The 6,702-nt window shown below is 42.7% G+C and overlaps 1 long non-coding RNA gene across 1 annotated transcript; it reads left to right on the top strand.

Annotated features, from left to right (window-relative positions):
• Positions 1-917: 917 nt before the first annotated feature.
• Positions 918-2,774, top strand: LOC127474216 (uncharacterized). Its single transcript, XR_007905756.1, has 2 exons — positions 918-2,128; positions 2,192-2,774. It is a non-coding gene; the product is annotated as an uncharacterized LOC127474216 (long non-coding RNA).
• The last annotated feature ends 3,928 nt before the right edge of the window (positions 2,775-6,702 follow it).

Genomic DNA, 6,702 nt, shown 5'->3' on the forward strand with positions numbered 1-6,702 from the left:
CAGGGGATTCACCTCCAGGATTTTCGTGAGCCCACGGCTTTGATGCGCTTTTTGGCATCTAATTAGTTTGCTAAATTGCTAATTATGACCCTTCCCCTAAAGGAGACGGAGAGTAGGGGGGAAAAAAATCTGAGATTCCTTCAAAATACGTCCCCATGGGCACAGATCCAGTGGGAACACAGTGGGTCTGATGGAAGAGAGGATGGGGAGAGAGCACTGGAAAACACAGGCTAAATCCTGGGGCAAATCCAAGCTCATCCATGGGCATTTCAGATAAATCAGGAATGCCTGGACAGCACAGGAAATGCAGAAATTACCTGGTTGACGTATTTTTTGAGTCAATGGAATTATTTTTCCTGATTTTTGTTTTATTTTCTCTCACCTGTGACGAGCCCCAGGTGTGGATCTGGGGCTTCCAGGACCTGACCCCAAGGAAGGGCTTCCCCACCAGGACCTCCTGGGGTTTTTCTCCTCCCTCTGCACCCTGGGAATTTGAGGTTAAACCTGCAAAAAAAAAACCCCTCTGCCCAACTCCACAGATGGGGTGTAAAGAAAGGGAGAATCCACACTTCAGACCCAGTTAAAATTTTATTTCCCTTCCTCTAAAAAGGTGTTGGTTGATGCATCTTTCCCACTCCTCTTTTTGGGGGGCTTTTCCCTCCCCCCCCCTTTTTTTTTTTTTAATTTTCTCCTGCTCCTCTTTATTCTGATAATCATGTCTGGTGCAGATCTGACCCAGGGGCTGGTTCAGCCAGGTTATTATGGCCCAGACAGTCTCTCTTTAGATATTTTCAAGATAAATTTAATTCCCAGATAGAGCTTTTAACTAAAAATTTGTTGGTTTTTTTTTTGGTTTGGGTTTTTTTTTTGGTGGTTTTTTTTGTTGTTGTTTTTTTGTTTGTTTTTTTTTGTTTTTTTTTTTTTGTTTGTTTGTTTTTGTTTTTTTTTAATTAATTTTTTTATTTTTTTTATTTTTTATTTTATTTTTTTAATTACTATTAATTTTTTATTTTTATTTTTTCTCCTTCTTTCCCCGAAGTGGAAAGAATTCAGAGGGATTCTGTCACCCAGTTTTTGCCCCAAATCTGATCTCCTTTCAAAAGAGAATTTTCTCTGGATTTAACTTTTTTTTTTGTTGTTTTCAAATAGTTACATTTGAACTGTTAATTTGAGTAGTTTTAGGCCTTGGTTTTGCTGTTTTTCTGAACAGGAATGCTTGGTAACAGCAAGATTTTGGTTCTTCCTCTTCCCCTGCAAGCCCTAGAAATGCTGGGAGGGATCCAAGAATTCTGAAATGCTGCGAATTTAGAGGAAAACAGGCTTTCTAAGTAGTGTGCATTGGTATAAATTACTGCAGAAAAGGATCCTGGGAGGATTCAGGAGAAAATACGGAGATTAAGGAAGGACTCAGGTGGAAAAATAACACCATGCAAGTGCCATAACCCAGGAATGGCTGAGCTGGGATCTGTGGAACACCCGAACTTCGGGGAGATGCCAAGCCCTGAGTGCCTGGGGTGAAAAAAGGCTCTTTATTTTTAAATTATTTTGATTTTTTTTTTTCTCCTTTAAGGAAAGAACCAAACCATAGCTGTGCTCCAGGTGTTTGGTTTTCCTTCTCCAGAGGAATTGCTCAGGTTTTGGGGCTTTAACAGCTCCAATCCATCATCTCTCCAAGAGCTCGTAAATGGAAAATTTATTGCCCACGGTGGGCTCTGAGCTGAAGGTTTGGCTCCCAACTGGCATCTCCTGGGGATGCTGCATCCAGAGGAGGGAAACCAGGAATGCTCTGCCCTGCCTTTTTCCCTGTGGGTGCTGGAATTCCACCTCCAGGGCAGCGGGATGTCCCGAATATTCCCCGTAGCGGCGGAAGAGAAGCCCGTAAAAAAAACCTCTGGAAATGGAGAATGTTACCAGTGCCTGGAAGGAAGAGAAAAATGGCTTTTCCATCCCCAAGTGCTGCCAAGAGGAGAGTTTGGATGCCCCAGGTCTGACCCATCGGGGCCAACCCTCCTTCCCGGTCCCCGAACTCCGGCTCCGAGTTGACCTTGGAGTCTCTTCCTGGAGCGAAGAACGTGGGGATGACATCGAAAAACCACCTTGATTTGGCTTTTCTCAGCCCCATCCCGAGGTTTTTCCCTCTGGATTCTGGTGGAACCAGCTTGATTTCACTTTTCTCACCCCTCATCCTGAGGTTTTTCCCTCTGGATTCTGGTGGAACCAGCTTGATTTGGCTTTTCTCACCCCTCATCTCAAGGTTTTTCCCTCTGGATTCCAGTGGATTCCGGGCTCGTTTCATGTCTGTGGGTGTTGTGACCTTCTGTTTTGTCACCACAGAGGGGTCAGGGACCCCCAGCCGGGCTCAGAGGGGTAAAAAAAGGGATGTAAACCCCAAATCTCCTAGTTTTTGGCCCCTGCTGAGCGTGTCCTCGGGGCAGATCCCTGTCCCAGGGGGACAATTCCATCCCTTCCTGCTCCTTGGACTGTTCTCAGCAGCTGGGAGGACACCAGACCTGGGATTTGGTTCCACTCCCACAAAAATCTGGGGGCTCGACCCCCCCCTCCACCCCCCCCACCATTTAAAAAAAAAAAAAATAAAAATATTCTCCTAATAACTAAAGGCCTATTTTCCACATACTTGAATTTCCAGCACAGTTTGGACTCTTTTGAGGGACTTTAAAGGCACTTTAACTGTCTTTTACTGCAATGTATTTACTATGGATTTACCTGCATGGAATAAGGAGTCTGGATATGAAATAAAAAACCTTCTTCCTTTTGGACTGCTTGGTTGGCAGGATTAGTGCTCGTGAGCCCTGGAGCAGGGTGGGAATTCTTTTCATCTCGGAGTCTTTTAATTGATGCTACAAAAAAAAAAAACACGGGGATTTCTCCTTTTTTTTTTTTTTTTTTTCCATTTTTTTTTTTCCATTTTTTTTTAAATTTTTTTTATTTTAAGGCACTTTCCCCCAGCCTTAGCACAGACACATCATTAGCAGGAGGAGTTCCCAGGGCTCACAACTCCTGTAATTGAGCTTTGAATTAAGACTATCATTTGCTTCTCCTTTATTCTGCTTGGCTTGTTGGGAGGATTTCTTTTTTTTTTTCCTCTCTCTCATCTTGCCCAGTGGAGTTTCCTCGGAGCATTTGACTTCCTCCCAGTGTTCAGGTTTGGTGTTTTTTGATCTCTGCACCAGCCCCCAATTATTTCAAATACAGAAAGCACTTTAAAAGTCATTATCTGAGACCCCTCCACACTCCTTTGCTGGGTTAGGCATCCATTTATTTCCATCAGGAAAATATATAATATATCCACTTCTTCCCACTTTTTCCCTTTCACCTTCCCAAGCCCATCACAGCCTGTTCATCCCCCTCTTCCTCAGGAGCCTTTTCCAGGCTGGGAGAAACTGTGTTAACACAATACAAACAGGAGTTAATTTAATCATGATAAAAGAATTCTCCTGCCCTGGTGCCTTGTTCCATTTTTCTGAGTGGAGTATTAGCAGATATATAATTAAACTATATATTTTTTTCATTTTTATGTATATATTCCATTTTTTAATATATATTCCATTTTTATATATATTCCATTTTTATATATATTCCATTTTTATACATATTCCATTTTTATATATATTCCATTTTTATATATATTCCATTTATACGTATTCAATTTTATTTTCCAGTTTATTATATATGTTCCATTTTTTAATGTCCATTTCATATACATTCCATTTTCCATATTTATATATATTCCATTTCTACATATACTCAATTTATATATATATATATATTCCACATATATATTTATATATTCCATTTATATATGTATTCCATTACATATATATATTCATTTATATATCTATTCCATTATATTATATATATATATAAAAATTGGATCATTTTTATATGTATATTCCATTTATATATATTCCATTATATATATCCCATTATATATATTCATTTATATATATATTCCATTATATATATATATTCCATTTTTATATAAATTCCATTTTTAATATATATTCCATTATATACATATTCCATTATATATATTCCATTTTTATATAAATTCCATATTTTAATATATATATTCCATTTTTAATATATATATTCCATTTTTTCATATATATATATAGATATATGTTCCATTTATACCCACACACACATATAAGTCAATACTTTATAATACACACATAAGGAAAAAATTAAATAGCTCCCAACAAACAGCTCTCAAACCAAACAACAGCCCACAAACAGGGGGGAAAAAATACCTCAGCCATGCAAATAAACAAGGATTTGTGCTCTGCAAATGCAACCTCGGGTCCAAAGCAGCGTTTTGAGCCATAATTAATAGCAGTGACAGCAAAGAAGGGAGCAGATTGTTCCAGCAGGGCCCGTGGGTGGAGGAATAAAAAAAACCCTCAAATAGATGCTCTGGATCTGCGTTTTTCCAAGTGCTGGGAAGCGAAGCTCTGGGTACAAAGTGGGAGCAGGGAATTTGGGCTCCTGGTTCCTCCCCTGGTCGGGTGTTAAATGGATTTATTACCTCCCTTAGAAAGGAGAAGCTGAGGGTTTTTTTTTTTTTGTTTGTTTCTCGTGGAGAAATCAGGAATTTTTGGGAGATACTGGCAGGGGAAGGGGTGGAATTCCCTGTGTGTTGACCCCCCCATCCACCCAAAAAGATGTGGGGTTTTTTTTTCCCCCCTCCCCAAAGGCAGAGGTGAGAGATGAGAGGGCGGGGGGGATAATTACCAGCACAATCCCCCAAAAAAAAGCTGGATCCAAGGGAGCAGGAACCACCTGCACACTTCCATTCAGCTGCCACGGGAGGATCCTGCACCAGCCTCCATCTCCTCCCACAATTTTCCCCTCACAAAAGGGCTGAGGAAGAACCTGAGCAGCCAATTGTGAACGTTTTCCACTTGTTTTTCTCACCTTTTATTTTTTTTTTCCTCCTTTTTAACAAGTAGGTCAGGGCAGGCAGCAATTTTCCTGAGCCCAATTCCATTGGTCCCCCTTCCTCGACTGGAACAAAAACTGATTTTGTCACCTTTTTTAAACCCTGACAAAACCTCCAGCAGAACACACAGAAAACTCCTTTTCCCCTGCAAAAAAAAAAAAAAAAAAAAGAAAACACATCCCTGGTAAAATTCCAGGATAAAAGGTGGGGAGGGGGGAAAAAAAGGAGAAAAAAAAAAAAAAGCCTTTTATATTTGCTTTTTTGAGGACTTGAAAAGAGCAGGTTTGCTGTTCTTTTAAGGATAATGGTGGGTTTCGTGCTGCAGAAAGCACCTCCCTGGTGCCATCCTGGGGGGTTATTTCCATGATTCCTGAGGGGTTTTTTAACTCCTCCACTTTCCAGACCTGTGGAATAATAACAGACCCCGAGGTGACAGTTTCTTAACTCCTTCCTTCCGCTGTTTTCCAGCTTGTGGAGGTGGGGATAATCAGAAAAAAAACAAAACAAACCTGAGGCTCTGGGATTGGGATGCCTGGAGGGGTCTGACAGCTCTAACAGATGCACCACTTTGGGGTTTGATCCTCAAAAACCAGCCTATTCCATGAGATTCGGCATCAGGAACACGGGATTGCCTCCCTGGGAAGGGTTGGGAGGAGCCCCCATCCCTGGAAGGGCCCAAAAAACCTGTGGATGTGGCACTTTGGGACACAGTGGTGCTCCACTGATGATCACAAAGGTCTTTTCCAACTTTAACAGTTCCCTGATCCCGTGATTCCCAACCAGAAGCCCGAAGCAATCGTCAGTCAGGTTAATTAAGATTTAATTGAATCCCTTGCTGTGGCATTTCCAGGGGATTTCCAGGCTGGATCATTCTCCCTCCCTGGCCAGGACAAGTGGCTTTGGAGAGGATTTGCAGCCCCCACCAAGCCAAGGTTTTCCTTGGGGTCTCTCCAAAGGGATACCAGCCCCCCCCAAGGGTTCTCAGCCCCCCAGAACTGTTCAGATGACAAAGCAGAGCAGCTTCCCAAGCTTCCCATGGCTCTGGTGGTGATTATCCCTGTGCTGTGCTGACAGGCTCCCATCTGTTTGGGGCTGAACGTTGCATCTTAAAAAGCAGGAGAAGGGAAAAGCACCAGCTCCAGGCTCCCTGGGCTCCTCCTCCGACCACGGGATGCTCAGGAATTCTCAGCAATCAGCTGCTTTTTTTTTTTTGGGGGGGGGGGAGCTGGTCTCTTGTTTTTCTGCAGGATGGGAAGATGGAGAAAAGCTGGGGATAAGGGAAAATATATGGGATATTTAGATGGGAGGAACAGGCCGGGAAAATACCCAGGCCAGATCCTCGGGAGGGATTTGGCAACTGCAGAGGAGCAAGTTTGATGTGAAGGTAAAGGATGAAGGATGAACAAGAAACCCAGGACACACCTTCTTCCACCTCTGCATCCACCCCATCCCTGCCTTCCCTCTTTCACTCTCACATTCCCTCCATCCCAATGTTTAGGAGCGTCCCCTGAAGGCAGGAAGCAAGAGCTGGGACTCGGGATTCTGCCTCTGGAATCTTCCAAACGACCTTGGAGGAGTCCCTCAGCTCCTCCTGCTTCAGCGTTCTGGGGAAGCCTCACACCCCCCCCCCAGGGCACCTTCCCTCAGCCCCGGGATTTAATGCACTTCCAAGCATTTTAATGCACTTCCAAGCATTTTAATGCACTTCCAAGCATTTTAAAACCCTTGGAAGCGGGGCAGGG

Source organism: Manacus candei, unplaced genomic scaffold (assembly GCF_025592945.1).
Source record: "Manacus candei isolate 608988 ecotype Guabito, Panama unplaced genomic scaffold, ASM2559294v1 h1tg000040l, whole genome shotgun sequence".
NCBI classification, from domain to species: Eukaryota; Metazoa; Chordata; class Aves; order Passeriformes; family Pipridae; genus Manacus; species Manacus candei.